Source organism: Apodemus sylvaticus, chromosome 23, assembly GCF_947179515.1.
Source record: "Apodemus sylvaticus chromosome 23, mApoSyl1.1, whole genome shotgun sequence".
NCBI lineage: Eukaryota > Metazoa > Chordata > Mammalia > Rodentia > Muridae > Apodemus > Apodemus sylvaticus.
This window is the reverse complement of record NC_067494.1, coordinates 42,079,855-42,100,011: the sequence shown is the minus strand read 5'-3', so window position 1 is coordinate 42,100,011 and position 20,157 is coordinate 42,079,855. Positions and strand designations below refer to the sequence as shown.

Genomic DNA, 20,157 nt, shown 5'->3' with positions numbered 1-20,157 from the left:
AAATAAGGTCATATTTTGGGGTTCGGGCTAACATGAATTTGGGGTGATATCTATGGTTTATATTTATATGATTGTTATAGAGAAGGTGTAAGAGTCTGATTGTCAACTTGATGGAACTAGAATCACCAAGGGGACAGACAGCCTCTGGACATTTTTGGGAGGGATTTTCTAGATAAGGTGAAAAGGTGTTCCTGCTGTGACACTATACATGACAAGTGTATTTATGTCATTATACATAAATGAACTGAAAGTTAACTTTATGCACCATCGAATAATCAGCATGTCTGCACTCTGACTAGGGCCTAGAGCAAGAGGTAGGTGTCACACAAAAGCTCTAGTCATTCTGGATTTTGGAAAGTTTTGGATTTTTAGGTTAGGGACTGTCATCCTGTCCCTAGGCAATTGTCAATTGTCTTCTAGGCAACAATTCTTGCTGTCATGATGGAGATAGTGTCCTCCCCCTTAGAGTGTGAAATGAAGTAAGAGATTTTGCTGACCACCCCGCCCTCTTCCCTTTGCCGGTCCTTTGACCACTGTGGAGCCCCTACACACTTGAGACATTGTGTCCATGTGTATCATAATTGTTTACACGTCTCTTTCTTTGAGTGTTGTCCCTTTTGTTTTTGTGGCATGGATTCCCAAGGGATATTTGCTGAACTGGACTGTTAGATTATGACAGAAATGTTTATAATCTTCTGTGAACATAGGCGTGGAAGGCAGATTCTAACTGGGACTCTAAATAAAACGCCTAGAATTCAACCACCCACATTGTGATTCTACTTTAATAGTCAGAAATGGTGTTTTCCTTCCCTTCCCTTCCCTTAGATACGTTTCTAAGATCATGAGCTCTTAGCAACATGGGCTAAAAAACCAAGGGCTTACCAATAGTAAGAGATGGAACTGAATCCTAATAATGAAATAAAGACATTAAATATTTAGCTTGGAGCCGGGCGGTGGTGGCACATGCCTATAATCCCAGCACTCTGGGAGGCAGAGGCAGGTGGATTTCTGAGTTCAAGGCTAGCCTGGTCTACCTAGTGAGTTCCAGAACAGCCAGGGCTATACAGAGAAACCCTGTCTCGAAAAAACCAAATCCAAAAAACAAAACAAACAAACAAACAAACAAAAAATTTAGCTTGGGACAAGAGTTGCAGTGGTTAAAATTTTAATTTCCTGTTGTTTTTTTTACCAAAATCACTCACCGTATCTGTAATCAGTATAATGTAAATTTATGTCAGACTCAGATATTAATATTATTGTTGTTATTATTATTATTAGTAGTAGTAGTATGGTTTTTTTGAGACGGTTTTTCTGTATAATTCTGGCTGTCCTGGAACTAACTCTGTAGATCAGGCTGGTTTGAAACTCAGAGATCCATCCACCTGTGTCTGTCTCCCGAGTGCTGCCACTAAAGGCATGTGCCACAACGTCCAGCAACAAGTCTCAAAATTAAATTTCTACCCAAAATACAACTATGAAAGAAAGTTAACTATCCGGAAAGTATTTTTTTGGATACTCATTTTTTGGATACTCATTAATTCCCACCAACAATAAAATCACACACTATAATTTGAAAAGTTATAGCTGGGCAGTGGTGGCACACGCCTGTAATCCCAGGTGAGGCAGGTGGTTTTCTGAGTTCGAGGCCAGCCTGGTCTACAGAGTGAATTCCAGGACAGCCAGGGCTATACAGAGAAACCCTGTCTCGAAAAAACCAAATCCAAAAAACCAAAAAACAAACAAACAAAAAACCCAAAAATCAAAAAAGCAAAGAAAAGTTATAAGAGATATAAGAGAGAACTATATTGGGGAGCAGGGGTGCTGAGACCATTTTTCTGTGTGGCCAGAGGAGGCATGGAACTCACAGTTCCCACAACGTTCTAGAAACTTTACAGAGAACTCTTAAATATTACATTGGATGCCAAAAACAAAAATTTAGAGTAAATAATGTTATTTACGTAAGAGTGTGCCTAAGTGAATTTACACACACCGCATTCGTGCAGGCGCCCCTGGACACTAGAAGAGAGCGTTTGGATTCCCTAGAGTCAACTGATGGTGTGAGCTGCCAGATGCTGGTGCCCGCACCTAAATTCCCACTTTTTCGAGAGCAGCAAGCACTCTTAACCACTAAGCCACCTCTTCTCTCCAGTACTTATAGGAACCTTTTTACTAACAACTTTTATAGCCTTTACTAGCCGATCAAGTTAATTTTTTACACCCTACAAACGGGCTTTTGGTTGGATTCTTCCTTATGCCCTCCACCCCACCCCATTCGGCTTTGTTCCTCCTCACATTCCAGATGATCTTCAGGATGTCAAAATCCAAACCCTGTTTCCTGTTTCTTGGCTCCTGTCTGCAGGACAAGCAAGCTATTTGCCAGGCTTCCGCAGTTCTGAGAAATACTGCTAGGGCATCGAGAGAGTAGGGCGACCACCCGGGCATTCTTTCTGTAAATACGTAAACATCTGCGTCTTGAACAGCCCGTATTTGGAGGGCACCCAGCGACTGAATTCGCCTTTCCAGGAATGTCACAGACCTGGCCTTTGCGCACTTCCAACAATCCCCCTTCCTTAAAGTTTCTATTTGGTTAATAAGATCCGCTCAGACCCTTGCTAACTTAACTGGCGTGTAAAAGCCATGTGCATGTGTGTGTTGCCTGCTTGTGAACACTCGCAGCAGTAGGCAGCCCTGGCACCCGCTGGCACCCAGCATTGGAGGGAGAGCATCCATCCACAGGAGCTCCGGGCATCCCAGGTCTGCCGTCTCGGCAGACTCTGGGCGTGATCCTGGAAGGGGCTTCCGGGCTGGCGGAGCGGTGGCCAGGAGAGGTGAGCACCAGAGTGCGCGGGCTTCAGCCTTCATCCTGTTTTGTTCGTTTTGTTTTTTTTATTCCGCCGCCCCCCCCCCCAATGAAATGGCGCATGGGGCGGGGGTGGGGGGCGCGGCACAGGGGCGATTTCCAGGGCAGGAGGCCGAGGTTTCTCAGGCCAAATGCTCGGGGACGCAACAGGGCTCTTGAGCTGGGCGAGTGCCGGCAGGCCACCGGGATGGCTTTGTTATCCACGCGGGTGACTTCCAGATGCCAATCCCCCATCTGACTCCAACTGCAGGCCGAGCCGGACACTTCCTTACACCCATTGGAAGAAGAGGGTGACTCATGTTACGCGGGGTCCGAGCTTCCCTCCCAGTAGATGCTAAGTCGTAGCTTTAAAAGGAAGTGACATGGGTGGGGAGAGACGTCAGCCGAGGACCACCTTTTTTTTTCCCTCCCCCGAAGGGCCCACCCCTTTGGGTGGAGTCTCGCTTTTTCTTTCCAGTGTTGGCTGACTTACAGCTTCTCTAAAGTAGAGGCAGTTTCTGAACCCTAGGCTCCTGCCTAGCAGTTCTGGCTAGTGAGCGCCAATGCAAAGAGCTGCCTGGAGCGAGGTAGGTGGGGTTGGTACTGTTTCCAGTCACCTTCTCCTGGGGTGGGGCGAGCGATGATCGGATGCCCTTCTCTGGCAGGGGTCCCTCTGCTCGGCTGGTTTTCCTAGTACTTTGGAAAGGATGGGCTCGGAGCAGGCTGGGATGCTGGTGAGGTTGGGGAGAATGATGGGGGGGAGGGGGGAGGAGCACCAGGGCTCCGCGACCACTGCTTTGTGCCAGATTGTGAAGAGCTTTTGGGGGGGCTCTGTGTGCACCCCTCCCTGGGTAGAAGCATTTTCTTGGCTACCGCGAAGGTGTAGAGAATGCTCCTGTTACATATACGGGCTCTCTTTTGTGTTCGTGCAACACGTTCTTCTGTCGCTGGTGTTTCTATGACAACCACAAAAAATATACTCCACAAAATATAGTCCCGATCTAAATTGATTTATTTGGATTTCCTTCCTGGGCCTGGCCTGGCTGGGCCTCGCTGGAACGCAGCGTGACTCTGTAGCTACCCCCTCCTCTCGTTTTCATTTTGGTTTTTCCCTATCGCAGAAGGGCTGGGGGAGGGGGGTTGTCAAGGAAACAGGCATTTGTAATCACCGCTTTATTTACTTAAAATTTAAGCTTCTGGGTTCTCTATCAGCTGTTGGGATTCTTAAAGGGAGTTCTTGGATGTTTTTTATGAAGCTCTCCAGGATTAAGGCTAGTTTTTAGAAACAAATATTTCTTAAGACATGATATTGAACAAGCTAAGAGGGAAAAGGGGGTTTAACTCTTTATAGGAGGATACTGTTTTGAAATAAAGTTTTGAAAAGTACCTGATAATTCACACTGATAAATATCAGATGCTCAGCCTCACCCACAAGTCTAAACATGTATAAGATGAGTCTTGGCTCCATTCTGCACTTCACTTAGCTACAAATCAAAGTTCAGTTAGCAGTAAGAAATGCTAAATACCCAGCAGGGTCTCTGTGCTGCTCTCACCCTGATTACCTATTGTTTACCCTCTAGTCTTTCCAAACCTGGCAAGGATCCGCTCTTGTGGAGTTATCAGTCAGCAACTTCAGCTAGGGAAAAATAGTTATCTCAAGAGGAGGGAAACGTGGTTCGGATGTGTGCGTGTGTGCGTGTGTGCGTGCGTGCGTGCGTGTGTGCGTGTGTGTGTGTGTGTGTGTGTGTGTGTGTCAGTGTCAGTGTATAAGGCGGCTAGCTCCTGTGCATGTGTGTCTCTGTATACCAGGGGTGGGTGAGTAAGGTTACTGTTTGAGAAAAAGAAATTAAGAAATTAAGAGTTCCAAGTATGATATCCTTCTGGTGCAACATAGGGAGAAACATAAAAACCTTCAGAAGAAAACTAAGACATGAGAAGAAATTTTCACCTGTAGCCAGTGATAGGCAGAGGCGGCTAAAACTAGAGACAAACAGTCCATTGCTTAGAAGGCACCCAGGCAGGCCCATTAGCAGATGTGGTTTTTAGGTGTAGCTTTTATTCAGTGCCTCTGAAGATAGCCTGATAATGGACCCTTTTCTTGTAATGTGCATACCCTATACCAGAATTATTTCTTTAATGCTACCGATAGAGTCCTGTATTACTGAGATTATCTGTGGTAAGAATTTAAAAGGCCTCCAGTTACTTTCAGGCTATTAAAGCCCAAACCATAGATTGGAACCCTAGCCCCTCAGCTATATAGAAGCAGAAAGGACTGGTTGTTTCTAGAATGTTCCTTATCTCACTACTGTTTGCGCTGCCTTAAAAACTGACCATAGTTCCAGTGGTCTTTTTTTGTTTTGTTTTGTTTTGTTTTTGTTTTCTTCGAGACAGGGTTTCTCTGTGTAGCCCTGGCTGTCCTGGAACTCACTCTGTAGACCAGGCTGGCCTTGAACTCAGAAATCCTCCTGCCTCTGCCGCCTCCCAAGTGCAGGCATTAAATGTGTGTGCCACCACCGCCCCGGCTCCAGAGATCTTAAGCATTTCAGATACAAAAGTTCTCTGCAAATAGCAACTAAAGAACAGGGCACAAAATTAGAGGGCTGAGGTTGTTGCCTGGTGGTATAGAACACTTGCCTAACAACCCTAGAAACCCTCAAAACAAACAAATCTAGCTAGAGAAAAATGGAGTTAAGAGAGGAGAATTTGGTGAAGGGTACAGAGCATAAAAAAATGTACTTAGTAATGATTCAACTTTCATTTTGCCAAGCACAGGTTAACACACTGCTGGATAGACAACAGACTTACCATCCAGCCTTCCAAAGCGCAAGACTAGTGTGCTTGACTCAATGTTTTACTCTTGAGTTTCTAGACCCAGGACCCAAATTCAATGCAAAGAGAAAGTAGCAAATAATGAAACAGACCAGACCTCTCTCTCTGATATCCAGATAAAGTGTGACTTGTTTAGCCTGTGGGAGACAGCTGGAGCTGTGTGGAAACAAAGTACCCCACGGTGACTCCCAGAAGGCCAGCCTATGTCCTGACCTTGGCTATAGCTTGGAAGGTCCGGAGGGCAGGGAAGGGGGGAGCCATCTTGATCATTGCAGCCATTGCCTTAAATCTGGGTGCCCAGAAGAGGAGTTGGTTATGGCAACACTTTCTGTAGCTCCTGCTGTGTTCTGAGGGAGTCTGGTGGGCAGAGAACGAGGCAGGTGCATTTCTGAGTGGCTCTCCGTTTACTGATGAAATACAGGTTAAGCCTGGCTTAGTAATAGTCTACCATTAGGAGAACTTGGATGAGTCCAGTTTAGCATTGGAAGGCTAGCCTTAGACTCTGAAACTTGGTTTCCAGTGAGTTCTGGGGAAGGCAAGCAGTCTGTCAGAGCTGTGGGAAAGAGAGTTTCTGTTTGGGCCCCACTGGGTAGGGGTGAGGGGTGGGAGTGGTATTTGTGACTTGTAGTTATTGTGTGTCTATTATGTGTCAGACACAACTCAGGTAAGCAGTTACAGTTTTAAACCCCCTTGAGGGAGGATATTAAGAGCTTTCAAAGACTGGCCAATCTGTTTTGTTTTTTTCTCTTAATCACAAAATAAAATAAAACGCCATGTGAGAGTAGTTTATGTTGAACCTTTCTTTTTTTCCCCAGAATGCACTCTTGCATCACAAAGATTTCTTGCCTGTTTGCTCTTTTTTTCTTTTAGTGTTTTCCTAGACCCTAAGGCCTGTTAGTGTCCATACTTCCAGCACTCCTCATTGTCCAGCAGCTCTTCATATATTCATTCATTCATTCATTCATTCATTCATTCATTTATGCCCCTTGTTGTAACACTGCGTGCTATGCGCTATGGATATGAGCTACTGAAGTACCTCAAGCTAGCAGGGACCTCGGGACGCTCCCTTAGCCCTGGAGATAATGATAGACACATTTATTAGCTAATGGCCTTGAGTGTCGTTTTGACAAACAATTTTTTAATATAGATCGCACTGGGCAGTGGGGGAGGAAGTGGTTAGCTGTTGACTCTCATCCCGATTAAAGTTTTCTTGTGTTTTCCTATACTGGTTGAGCAAACGACTAGGAAACATCTGTTAATTAATAAAACGGGAGGAAATGGGATTCTGAGTGCTCGATCCTTAGGAGAATAGACTATGCGGAGGGAGAAGTGTCTCACCCTGCTCTTTGTGGGGACCGTGGCTCTTCCCAGCAGATGACGCAGGATATATAGGATTTTGTTTGGTTTTGCTTTGCTTTGTTTTGTAAGGCTTACTTGCTTCTAATGTCTAAGTCTGTCAGTTTACCAAATTTCTCGTGTTCTTTGGAGCTTTCTTTCCATTACACAAGGCTGGCACGTGCGGTGTCCGTAGAAACGAGAGCCTAGACCCCTCACAGACCTCAGGCAGTCCGTAGCAACAACAGTTCACCTCAGGACCGCAGAGCATCCAGCAACCTCTGCCCTACCTCAGTGTATTTCCGGGGCTCAGAAAGTTTTCTCAGTAGACAGATCTTACTCTCTGTTATCTCCACCTTCAGCCTAGAAGTGACACGGCAGCTTGACAAATTCACCAGGAAGAACACCCTCCTCTGTCTCTGGCTGACCTTGGGGGGAAAAGCCAGCTATCGAGACTTCCGTTATTTTAATCCCTGATGAGATTGGCCTCAAACTAATCTTGGGTCAGACACGGCCTCTGCGTCCTGAGCATTTTGAAAGTGAAGAAGTATCTTTGTCCTTCATGGTGCTTTGAATCTGGCACTGAAAAACTGGCAGGAAGTGATTCCTCCCTCAGTCTTGGGAATTCTCGGTGACACAGACACAAGGATAAGACTGACCACCATGTAGGATCCAGGATCGTGGCAGAGGCCCACCTTTGCCGAGGGCTTCCTATATGCCTGTTGGTTCTTCCAACTTTGCACATACTGATCTGGGGTTGTGCCCTTAACAAATATACATGTAAAAACTACCACAACTGTCCATTGTGCCATAAAGATTAGTAAGCCAAGGGAGTCATCCGGGATGGTATCAGGTAGCACTGAGGTTCGAACTCTGGACCCTTGTTTTTCAGAGCCTTGCCTCTGAGCAGCAGACAGCCATCTCTTGTCCTGCTATGGTCACTTTTCTCCACTAGTCCCAAGTAGAGCCTAGAGCAGTGGTCCTCAACCTTCGCAATGCTGTGATCCTGTAACACACTGACCCTCCCAACCATAAAATCACCCTTTGTAATTTTGCTACTGTTATGAATCATAATGTAAACAGAGGCTTTTCAAAGGGGTAGGGACCCACAGGTTGCGAACCACTGGCCTAGAAGATGATGGACATTTAGACTTTTTTGTTTGTTGAAGATAGGGTTTCTCTGGGTAGCCTTGGCTGACCTGGAATGCACTTTGTAGCCGAGGCTGGCCTGGAACTCACAGAGATCCACCTGCCTCTGCCTCCCAGTGCTGGGATTAAAGGCGTGTGTCACCCCCTTCCCCAACTATGCCCCTTTTTTTTTTTGCAGAGGTAGAGATGGGTTCTCCCTATCCTTGCCTTCTGTGTCTAGGAAACGCACAACCAACTGAGATACTTCCCCTGCCAAAGGAAAAGAGATATTTATTTTTAAAAATGACCAAACCTCCTATGGATTTTCCCTCGTATGCCTCTCATACTCATTTTTAAGTTGGCAGAAGTGCCGCAGAACAGAGAAGTGATTTAGAAGTTGAGAAACAGTAAGTATGAGACAAGCAACCGTCGCTTCTAGAGAGCGCTGGTGTAATTTTCTGGGAGATGGTGGAGACAGGGAAAAGGGGCCTGTGATAAAAACAGAGCTAAAAGACCTGGCAATGCAAATGGTAAAAGCCAATATGAACTCCTCTCAAGAACCTTGTTTACCCAAGGAGCCAGCCTCACTGAGCCACTTCCATCTAGTTAAGGACCCCCCCCCCCACCCACCCTGGTCCTGCAGGCCGTGCGTGGGTGGAGCCTGGCTTTCCCCCTCATTATGTTCGTCACCCAGTTTCAAAGGCAGATTGTCATCGGTGAAGATGCCACCTGGCTTTATCTCCTCAGACGGACTTTGAAACGGAAGTGGGAAAAATGAATTGACCCAAGAGTGAAATCCGGTGTTCTTCCCGTCACCCTGGGCCCCCGTGTGAGCAGTCAATTCCCCAAGGGCAGGAGGTTAACCGAGACTGATGAAATTTTAAAGAACCAAACGCATCTTCTTCCCACTGCAGCAGCTCAACACACACAATCAGTGCAACTGGCAAAACCTTTGTCCTGGATCCCGGTTGGTGGGTTGGGTAAGTCAGGCTAGCTCCTTCCTTCCCTCCTCTCCTGCTGCGAGGAAGGGTAGGTGGTAAGGCTAAGAAGAAAGGAGAGGCAGTTTATGGATTAGTGTTTCCTTGGTGTTGCGATAAAATGGCCAACTAACATAAGTTGAGGTTGGAAAGGTTTATTTGGGCTCACGGTTTTAAGGAACGCACCAATAGGTCGATAGGCATCTCGCTGTGATGCATGCATTTACACTGAGAAAGCAGAAAGACAGAGAGAGGAGGGGTGAAGGGTGAAGCTTGGTGTTGACCTCACTTTCTCCTTTTTATCTAGACCAGGGCTTTATGCAGCACGCAGAAATTAGCTGGGCACATTCATATCTCCGTTAACCCCCAACTGCCAACTCTGTCACAGATTTGTCACCGAGGTAATTCTAGGTTTTGTCAGGTTGAGATCACTACAAGTCATCACGGTTCTCTCAGTGGCCCTGATTCCATCTCTCGCTCTTTCCCTGACCTTCTCCAGCCATCCTTCTCAAATGAGTTGTGGACGCACAATCGCGACACGGTTTATACCCCTACTTTAATTACTCTGCTGGGTTCTTATGGACAGGGCGGAGACTTCTCAAGGGACACACAGAACATGGCGGCCAGCATGGATCAGGTGTTCTTGGCTGCAGAAAAGATGGTCACAAGGCTGTCACATTTTCCTATCTGTGTGCCTCCCAGTCAGGCCCTCCCACGTAGCGTTCCTTAAAGGAATCCTCTATTGACCTCTGGGCCAAGTAACTCGAGTTTGCCGGGCTGTTCTGTGCAGAGTAGGCTGATAACAACAACCACTAGACGCCAAGATTAAGTACTCCCACTGTGGCCATAACGACCATGAGACTGTTCCAGAAATTGCTAGATACATCCTTAAGGGATAACATCTTCCCCAAAGCCAAGAAGAGCTGCTGTGTAAGAGAATTTCTACTTATGTCTTCGGTATGAAGAAATTCACTGGTTTGCTCCCTGGTTCAAAGGAAACAACTTTTCAGGGCTGATTTGCCTAAGCCCCAGCCACATGGATTTTTTTCCCCAAACAAATTTAGATTCCTAGATACTTTGCTTAAGAATTAAAAAAATAGTGGGCTATATGGAAAGCGGATGTCTAGTCAAAAAACCCAGATTGAAACAGTCCACACTTTCCAACCTGGTAACCTGCGTGCAGTAGTGTTAGGTGTCAGTTGTCTGGGCTGCTCTGAGAGCAGCTGGGGGTTGGGTTGTCAGACAAGGCTATTCCGAGCACCAACCACTGTTCAGGTAGATCCCAGCTCTGCTGGAGTCAGGAACGGCCTCCCTTTGGTGAAATAGATGGATGTGGTAGGACTGGGTGGGGGAGCCAGCTTGCAGCCTGGCCTGTGCTTTCTTCTGCATCATTGGTCTCCTTGAATGAACCAATCAGCTGCCAAGTCCCATTCCACTGCCCACTCTAACTGTAAGGCTTTCTTTCCCTCCGGCTCTGACCCTGCGCTGTTCCCACAAGGACCTCCCTGCCTGCCTTGCAAGCCCTGGAGCCCTGAAAGCCTCTCCTTCCAACAGCTGGGAGACACGGAGCTCCATGGCCTAGCTCTGGCCAACACGGTGGCGTCTGTGTCTTCTCACCTCCCTATCTGCCATTCCGCCCTCCAGGACTTGTGTGAGTAGGGCGAGTCTTTTATTCCGCCACCCCATATGATTCCATCCTCTTACAACATTTCTGGCCAAATCATTGGACTCCGGCTGCCCTTTGCCTACCATGGGTTCATCATTGGTGTCCTGGAGAAGAGCAATTGCCTACATAGAGATCACTTTTTCACTGTGAGATCAGGAGCATTCGTAGAGCCCTGTGGGAGCCAGCGAAGTGGCCTGCCTGTACCCTCATTTCCCCTACCCCTCCACCCCCCATCACCCATTGTTCTGTCTGGGAATGCTTCCTACAGACTCCCACTCTGTCTCTTCCTAGTATACTTGTTTTTCTTGAACCTAGGTAACTAGTCTCTGTCGGTTTTTTTTTTTCTGTCACTGTGATAAAGTACCCTGATAAAGGCAACTTAAAGGAGAAAGGGTTTACATTACCTTCCAGTCCCTCCAATACAAGGAATCAAGGCTGCAGGAGTCTGAAGTAAACGGTCTCCAGACGCCTGCAGTCTGAAAAGAGCAGCCCTCTCCCATCATACAGTCCTTTGTCCCAGTCAAGAAGAAGAGAGCTTAGAATGCCCACAGATGCACCACCTCCACTTCTTCATCCCTACGGTCTACTACATGCCCCTAAGCACAGTGGACAGACAGGCCATTCTAACACAACTAAATGCAGTCAAGATAATCTCCCGCAGGCATGCCCATCTCCGAGGTAACTAGATTCTGTCAAATTGACAGTTAACCCTAACCATCATGGAGGTTCAGACACCACACAGAAGAGGAGTGTGACTGGGTGGCAGAGGGACCTGGACAACATGTAAGCTTTGAGAGGTGCTAAGGCCTAGGAAGAAACACAAGGCTGTCCCAGTGGGAAGCAGACACTTCAGTGAGGCCTCACCAGGCCTGTGGAGGGAGGGAGGGAGGGAGCAGGTCAGGGAACCCAGGAGCTGGTGACTGGTTGTCTTGAGGCCCTCATTGACACTCTGGAGAAAAGGAAAGGTTTTCTATGCTGTTCTTTCCAGCTGCTGCATGTCATGTTATGCTCTGGACTGTCACGTAGTCCCTTGACCAAGCAATGTCCCTCAGTCAATGCTCACTAGAATTTTGCATAAGCACGAATCAGTTTATCCTTTCTCCAGTGGAGCCTGTGAAGGTTCTGTATTATTTTTCTCTGGCCTGACTTGCAGCTGTTGCCTTTTGGTGAATGAGCCAGCCGAGGTCTCAGTGCTAAGAATACCCAAGCACCCCAGCTTGGCTCTGCCAGGCGCTGTGAACTGACGGCACACAGTTACGCTGCACGCTGCACAGCCTTGGAATCTTTGCCGCTTTGCTTCTGCTGCAGAAAAGACTTCTCTTAGATGCAAAGTGGACAGAGACTTTTGTTTTCCCTCTTCACCCCACTGACTCACGGGGAAAGATTTAAAAAAAAAAATCACATAGACCAAAGCATATAATGAATATTTTGAGATGACAATTAAATCCCGGTTTGGCCTCCTGCAGGAGAGGACTAACAGGTTAACATTTTGGTGACCTTGGGAGAGAAGACAATGGCAGGTTCTGAGCATGCCCAGTTGTTTGTTTATTAGTTCCAGTTTTTGCCCCGTTGACACCCCTCCCTTCCTTCTCTCCTCTTCGATGGCTGAACTGAGGTCTCTGGTCCTCGACAAGTCCCAGCTGGCCTCCTTCCCTTCCTTAGCTACATACCCTGTGAGGTCGGATCCAGCTGTGTCCTGGGGATGCTGAGCTGGCTTCCAGTCCAGCTAATGTTTTCTTCTAACAGTGATCTTTATTAAGCTTCCTCCTGCCAGTCAGCAGTGCCAGGAATGCGACCCAGAGGTACCACACACACACACACACACACACACACACACACACACACACACACGGAGCCTTTTAGAGACCCTGAGGAACAGCAGTGCGCAGAGGGAAGCAGGACCAGGCCATGCAGTCTTAAGTTTTGCCCCACGAATAGCGTTCAACTCACTCTGCCCATGAGATCTCAGACACTCTGACCATTAGCTGCTCCCTGGCGCACCCATGCTGCCGCTGCCACAAGGGTGGTGTCCCCGTGAGTGCTGCCTTTGTTTCCTGCATGGTCAGCAAGGTGTCCAGGGTCAATGGAAACTTTGTAACCAAGGCTCCCGTCTCTGGGGCCCGTCTGCAGTGTGCAGAACAGACGCGGGTCACTCTCTAAGGCCACACGCGGGAAGGTGAAAGCATTATCCACACTCTGAAGGCATAAAGGGGAGAATCAGAAGTTCAAGGCCATCTCCAAGTGTATCCAGCTTTTGAGCTCCGTACGATCCCCGGGCGAATACAGCCGAAGGCTGGCTCGAGGTGTGAGCCAGCAGATAAAGCTACTTACTGCCAAGCCCAGTGACCTGCATTATGGTTGAAGGAACCACCTTCCCAGGCTTATCTCTTGATATCATCTGGCGTGCCCCACCCCCAGATAAATAAATCCTGGAGAAAAGGTAACAACAAATCAGAACCAGGGAAGCCCAGGTTCTCTCAGTACTTAGTTATGACACAACCCCCCCTCCATCGCACCCTCCCCACCTCCAGGTAGAGGAATATTTCTGGAATTTTTGTTTGTTTGTTTTTGTTTATCAGGACAGGGTTTCTCTGTGTAGTCCTGGCTGTCCTGGAACTCACTCTGTAGACCAGGCTAGCCTCCAACTCAGAAATCCGCCTGCCTCTGCCTTTCTGGAAAATTTTCAGGACAAACCCAAGTTGGATGGATGGTCTCTTGGTGACTCTGGGAAGGACTGGATGTTTGATTTTCATTCCCGTCTCTGTCACTTAGATCCAGATGGCAAGTCCTAGAAGGGACAGTGTGGTCGTGTGAGACCGTCATGCCAACCCTGTTCTTGCCATAGCGGCTTTTCTCTTCAGACAATGAAACATTTAGTGGAGGTTCGGTCTCTTTTGCCTTGCCTCCGGTCTCTTACCTTTTAGGATCTTCTCCACTTCTGCTAGGATGGACCCCTTCTGGGCTGTTCTAGGACATACCCTGTTCTTTCTGATTTCCAATACTCCTGAGGATTATTGGACAGACATTGTTCATGCCATGGTGGCAAACTGCCCCTTGGCTCCAGGATCCCACTCTGGAGTCAAGGTCAGTACCATTACACTACAGCTTCTTCAGGTACTGTGATCTTAGAGCTTCATGTGGTAAGAATGCAAAAGCAGCCAAGGATCCACTCATAAGTAAAGAGAAAAAGGGGAAAAAGAAACTAGACCAGTCTCATCCCTGGAACACCCCTCTTGCCCTGGATTTGTTCACTTGCTTGTTTCCTGGAGTGTTTTTAATAGGGTGGAAAGTTCTAGTAGTCTAAAAATGTGTTCCTATGATCAATATACATTCCCAGACAGAGGTATAGTAATATTGCTGACGTATGGAAAACACGGCTCCTCCACATTGCAAAGCTGGCTGGTTCGGTGGAAGGTTTAATAAACCTGTCTCCATCAAGTAGGTGAGCATGGATCTGTGCTCTGCTGTGGTCTCACTGCTTAGGAGCTACAGCCCTGCATCCCTCTAGAACAGCGTGAAGGAACAAACCACCACTACTGAGTATTTATCATTGAGGCAGTGAGAGGCCAGTGATTGGAGGAGAGAGAAGAGGAGGAGCTAAGGGAAGTGAGGGGGCGGGGAGAGAGAGGGAGAGAGGGAGGTCCGAAAGAGGGGGGTGGCCAGAGAGGGAGACTTGGATATCCAGATGACTTCAGACGTATTTCTGATGGTTTGGCGAGGTTAGAAAATTGGGATAAGACCTTTTTCACTCTAAACTGGCATTATGTAATTGGGAGTTTTATATACATAAATATATTTGGTTAACTAAAAGTCATGCTTTACTGGGTATTTGCCTGTAGGGCGGGAGTGCGGGATTCCCGCCATTTACAGAGTCTGTGGTGGAGAGGAAACACAGCTGGGATGCTGTGAGAGCTAGCTAGAAGAAATTGGCTCAGTGGTAACAGTGAGAGTCGCCCTGAGCTGGACCCGTTCGGACTTGGTGCAGAGGCCTGGCGGGGAAGTACCTTTTATTAATTATTTACCCCTACAGTTTCTGACTTTATAGACTTGTCGGCTGGTCCATCACCTGGTAGGATCCAGCCTTTTGGGCAACGCACTACATCCCCTCGTCCTGAAATTTCTTAGGGTCCTTGAAAAGGAGTCCTACCTTCTTCCTTGGGCAGGCCCCAGATCCTCCCGGCCCATCTACTGAGTCTAAAGTTCACTAGGCTTTCTGTGTGCCCATTTGTGGAAGGTGCCCACAGGCCCCTAAGAATTCTGGGCAGCCTTCCTAGCTCATGACCCCAAGGCAGCTGAACACCCAGGAGGTAATTGTGGCTTGGCTAGTTTTAGAGATAAGAGCTCCCGGTGTAACCCAGGCTAACCTTGAACCTTCTCTGCAGCCAGAGCATATTTTAAGGAACAGAATCAAGTTCAGTTTCCATCTAGAACCATTGTCAACCGTCTTTGAGAATTTGTCGGGACTTTACCTTGGGTACAGACAGAATTCCCTAATCTCATGTATTGGGGGAGGCCTTATTCCAGGATGGGGGTTAGATACAGTATGTGGCTGCCACCAGGGACAGCCAGATCCTATGGTGCAATCTCCGTATAGAAAGGAAGACTCTCTGCGTCACATCTTGAGACAGCAGTTTCACTGATAACACTGTGCTGTTTGATTGGACGCATGCCAGTTTCATCCCCAGGAAGATTGTTTTCAGACGGAAAGGATGGACCAGAGTAAATGTGAATGCTTAACTTCTTGACTTTTCCCCCCCAGTGTTACGGCAGAGACAGATCACCAAAGAGCAGAAGGACCTAAGATCTTCATCTGGAGTCACTGGGTTCTTAGTCTCTGGGATGTCTCAGGGAAACCGGCAAAATGACACAGGGCTAGAGACAGGGGAAAACTGCCCAGTTTCAAAAATTCAGGAGTGTAAAGGCTGGAACTGTAGCTCAGGCGTACTAGGCCCTTCCAGGCCAGCCCTGCACACGCTGGACCTAAATCCCGATGAGGTCGAGTTCCTTTATGCCATGGGGACTGTTATTGGTCAGTCATTTGAGATGACGCCAAAGCAAGGGGGTTGTTTCTGTACCAGAGTTTGACAGACTGCTGTCACCTGCTAACCACCCCTGTGTACGCATGGGAGGCCCGCGAGGGGAGGGCCAGGCTTCTGTTTGCTTCCCCTAAGAACAAGATGATGGGACAAGGTTGTCTTGGCCTGTTTTCTCTCTCCCACTGTTCCCATCTCCCTTTTACATCTAGGTGAAATTGATGTAATTGGGCTTCTCATACTCAATGGTTTCATCTTGATGTTAGAATTCCAATCATTTGAGAGGTTGTCTTCCTACCTTGCACTGGTTTACTTAAGTTATTTATTAATATGTTTTATTTTACTCTGTGTGTGTGTGTGTATGTGTGTGTGTGTGTACACACCATGACACACATGCAGTCAGAGAACAATTTATGAGCATTGATTCTCTCCTTCCACCACAGGGGTTCTGGGGATCAAACTCAGATGTTTATGCCTAATAGCAAGATGTTCTTTTCCTTCTAAGTCAGTGGCTCTCAACCTTTCTAAAGCTGGGGGGAAGAGGGCGCTTTAATTCAGTTCCTCATGCTGTGGTGACCCACAGCCATAAAATTATTTTCATCACTACTTCGTAACTAACTTTGCTACTGTTATGAATTATAATAGAAATATCTGTGTTTCCTGATGGCCATTCATCCCATGAAGGGGCCAAGATCTACAGGTCTAGAAGGGGTCTTCTGCGTAATGTCATTGGCCCTCATTTCAAAGTTTTTATAGGTTTTATTGAGATAAGATTTTTTTCTACCATAAAACACAGCCATTTAAAGTGTACAGTTTATTGAGTTTGGATGAATCACGTACTTACTATGAAACCATCATCAAGCCAGGCAATGGTGGCGCACGCCTTTAATCCCAACACTTGGGAGGCAGAGGCAGGTGGATTTCTGAGTTCAAGGCCAGCCAGGTCTACAAAGTGAGTTCCAGGACAGCCAGGGCTACACAGAGAAACCCTGTCTCGAAATAATAAAAATAAAAACAAAACCAACCAAACAAAAAGAAACCATTACCAAAAAACAGCTTAAAACTTTTCTGTTACTTCTTAAATAAATCTCTTGTAACCCATCAGTTGATCCTTCTCAGGTCGCTGGGTCCAAACCACCAGGGGCCCATTTTTGCCCTTTTTTGAGTTATTGCCTGCCAGGGGGCCAACTCTGTCTTATTCTGATTCTAGCTTGGCTTATGCAGCAGGGCATCTTTGGGGTCAACCTTATTTCACATGGTGAGCTATACCACAGTGCAGGTATTTCATATCTCAGTCACTCATTTAGTAGCTAGTTTATATCTGGAGTTGGTTTAGTGTTTACCTAATTGTAATTTTACTGCCCTTATCTCTTATTCAGAATTATATTAGAAGCAAGGTGTGGCTGTTTGAATAGGCTGGACTTACGGTTGGAATGGTTGGCCCACAGGAAGTGACACTATTAGGAGGTGTGTCCTTGTTGGAGTAGGTGTGGCCTTGTAAGAGAGGGTGTGCCACTGTGGGGGTGGGCTTTAAGGTCTCATATATATGCCCAAGTCTGGCCAGAGTTAAGTCTTCTGGCTGGCTTTGAATCAAGACGTAGAACTCTCAGCTTCTCCAGCTCCATGCCTGCCTGGACCCTCTAGTGCTTCCAGCTACGATGATAATGGACCGAACTCTGAAACTGTGACCCAGCCCCAATTAAACATTGCCTTGGCCAGGGTGTCTGTTCCCAGCGATGGAACCCTAACTACGACAGAAGTCCCACTCACTCTGCCACATCACCTCTACCCCAGCTCCCTTGTAGAAGACAAGCACTTCTTTGCTGAGGGCTGAGAGGGACAGCTGGAGCAGCTTCCTCTACAGAGCCACTGTGGAGGCATCGGACCCAAGGAGCTTCAACAATTTTTGTTGTACCTTATTGGCTTGTGAGCTGGGGTTTCATATTGTCCATGTCTTAGTCAGGGTTTCTATTCCTGCACAAAACATCATGACCAAGAAACAAGTTGGAGAGGAAAGGGTTTATTCAGCTTATACCTCCACATTGCTGTTCATCACCAAAGGAAGTCAGGACTGGAACTCAAGCAGGTCAGGGGGCAGGAGTTGATGCAGAGGCCATGGGGGGATGTTACTTCCTGGCTTGTTTCCCCTGGCTTGCTCAGCCTGCTTTCTTATAGAACCCAAGACCACCAGCCCAGGGATGGCACCACCCACAAAGGTCATCCAACCTTGATCACTAATTGAGGAAATGCCTTACAGCTGGATCTCATGGAGGCGTTTCCTCAACGGAGGCTCCTTTCACCATGACAACTCCAGCTTGTGTCAAGATGATACACAAAACCGGCCAGTACAGTCTAGGCTGGTCTTGAACTTTTCATTTAGCTAAAGATGTTCCTTTTGCCCCTGCTTCCTGGGTGCTGATGTTATACGTATGGCACTGTCCCCAAATAGTCAACAGCATGCTTTGAGTTTGATGCTATAGGTAGACTTCTGGGGAAGGGGAAGTCTCCCAAACGTAAAACTAGAAAGAGGGACAATGGTTTTTAACTTTCATCTGGGGGCCACTTTAGCTCCTAGCCAGTGTGTATGAACACATTTCTTCTCCGTTATTTACCTCCCTGCTGAGAACCCACACTTCCTCAATGTCTCCTGTGTGTCACCGTCACTGTCCTCAGGGAGCTGACTCCAGTAACTTTGGCCATCAGAAGGCAGCTTCCTCCCTGTCTTTTCCCTCATGTATTTGAATCACGAGGTGTCTTGTCGGTTGCACCCCGGCAAGTCTGGTGACTACAGTCACCCATGGCATTCATCTGTGGGCACCACTTCTACCATGGGGGATGGCAGAGAATTTAATCTCAGGTTTTCAGAGTAGCCTTCCAGGAAGGGAAACAGACCTGTGGCCTGGCCAAGTTTTCCTTTGAGACTTCCTGCCAAGCCTGGTTTTTCTCAATGGAGGCAATTGGTGCTTGGCACCCAGGCCTCTGCTTGGCTCGCTCTTTGGTAGACCAGCTGCAGAGTCACGGCGAGGTTGTCACAGCCTTTCCTACCCACTGGCCGTGCTCAGATCAGAGTGATGTCGGATCAACGTTTGTTTCTGCTCCAGTTTCACAGAGGTTGTGTGAGGGTAGGGAGGTCCATTTTACTACCCAAAGGTGCTTTGGCAGTGTTGACATCCACCAGGGCTCTTGCTCTGTCATGGCTAAGGATGGGTGCCTTCTTCCTGGTAACTGGAATTCCCACAGGTCTTTCTGCACGAGGCTTCATTCATTTGCTTTGTTTAACTAACACGCTAAACCCTCTCTGCTCAGTTCTCCACGTGGACCTAAGCAGCTTTCTGTTTATAGCTTGTCTTCTAGAAGACCAGTGTGTGTATGTATGTACACATGTGTGCGTGTGTGTGAGATCCAGAGGTTGATATCCGCCATTTCTTTCTTTGACTGCTTCTCAACCTTAATTGTTTGAGACAGGGTCTCTCAGTGAACCTGAGGTATGATCATTACACCAGGCTGGCTGGCCAGCCCCTCTGGAAACCTATCTGTGTTCTCCTCCCTAGCACTGGGATCGCTGGTACACACCACTGCATCTGCCTCTTAGGTGGGTGCTGGGGCTGTCTGTGGACTCAGGTCCTCATGCCCATGTGGCTGGTACATCTCTGTGCCACCTTCCCCATGGTGCCCTGGAACATCTGTAGATCACACGTGATATATCAGCCATTTTTAGCACTGCCCTCCAGAGAGCAAACATGGCCCATGGTCTGCTCTACCCCTTGAGAAGTTTGTGAGGTATGGTCATCTGTGTTTCTAGAGTCTCGACGCTGCCAGAATTTGCTTTCTTAGAAACAGAGAGTTCTGCGAAGAGCGGCAACTGCAGCCAGGACAGACTTTGCTTTCGGCGCCGAGTTCAATGCTGCTTTTTATTCTGGCCACTGGGCCTTGATCTTTAATGAAATTATTATGAGCATAGGGCTCAGGGCCATGGCTTAGGAGAGGAAGTTCGAAGTCTCCTCAGTAAACCTCAGGATTTGCTAACTCATAACTCTGAGACAGGTCAGAGGAGATAGTGCCCTGCCGCTCTGGAAGAAGCCTGTGCTTGACCCTCTGTGTGTTGACCCTCAGTTTATGTTACTGTGAGCAGGAGAGTGCTGTCAAACACACAGTAGGTGCTGCATACATGTTAGTTGAGCGGACTATTGCATGTGGCTGCAGACATGCAGAGCTTTAATCATCCGTGGTATTTCTACCAGAACTCTTAGTCTGTTTCCTCAGTGGTTTTGTGAGTCAGGTCAGGAGGAAGGAGGAAAGGGGAAGAAGCAAGGGTCTGAGAGGTTGAGGGGCGGACTGCAGGGAGTGGCT

General features: G+C 47.5%; 1 protein-coding gene across 1 annotated transcript in view; it reads left to right on the top strand.

Annotated features, from left to right (window-relative positions):
• Positions 1-3,296: 3,296 nt before the first annotated feature.
• Agpat4 (1-acylglycerol-3-phosphate O-acyltransferase 4) overlaps positions 3,297-20,157 on the top strand; it is a 98,882-nt gene continuing 82,021 nt past the window's right edge. The window contains exon 1 of the mRNA XM_052169368.1: positions 3,297-3,426. The gene's annotated coding sequence lies outside the window, so the exon portion shown is untranslated. The remainder of the gene's footprint in view (positions 3,427-20,157) is intronic.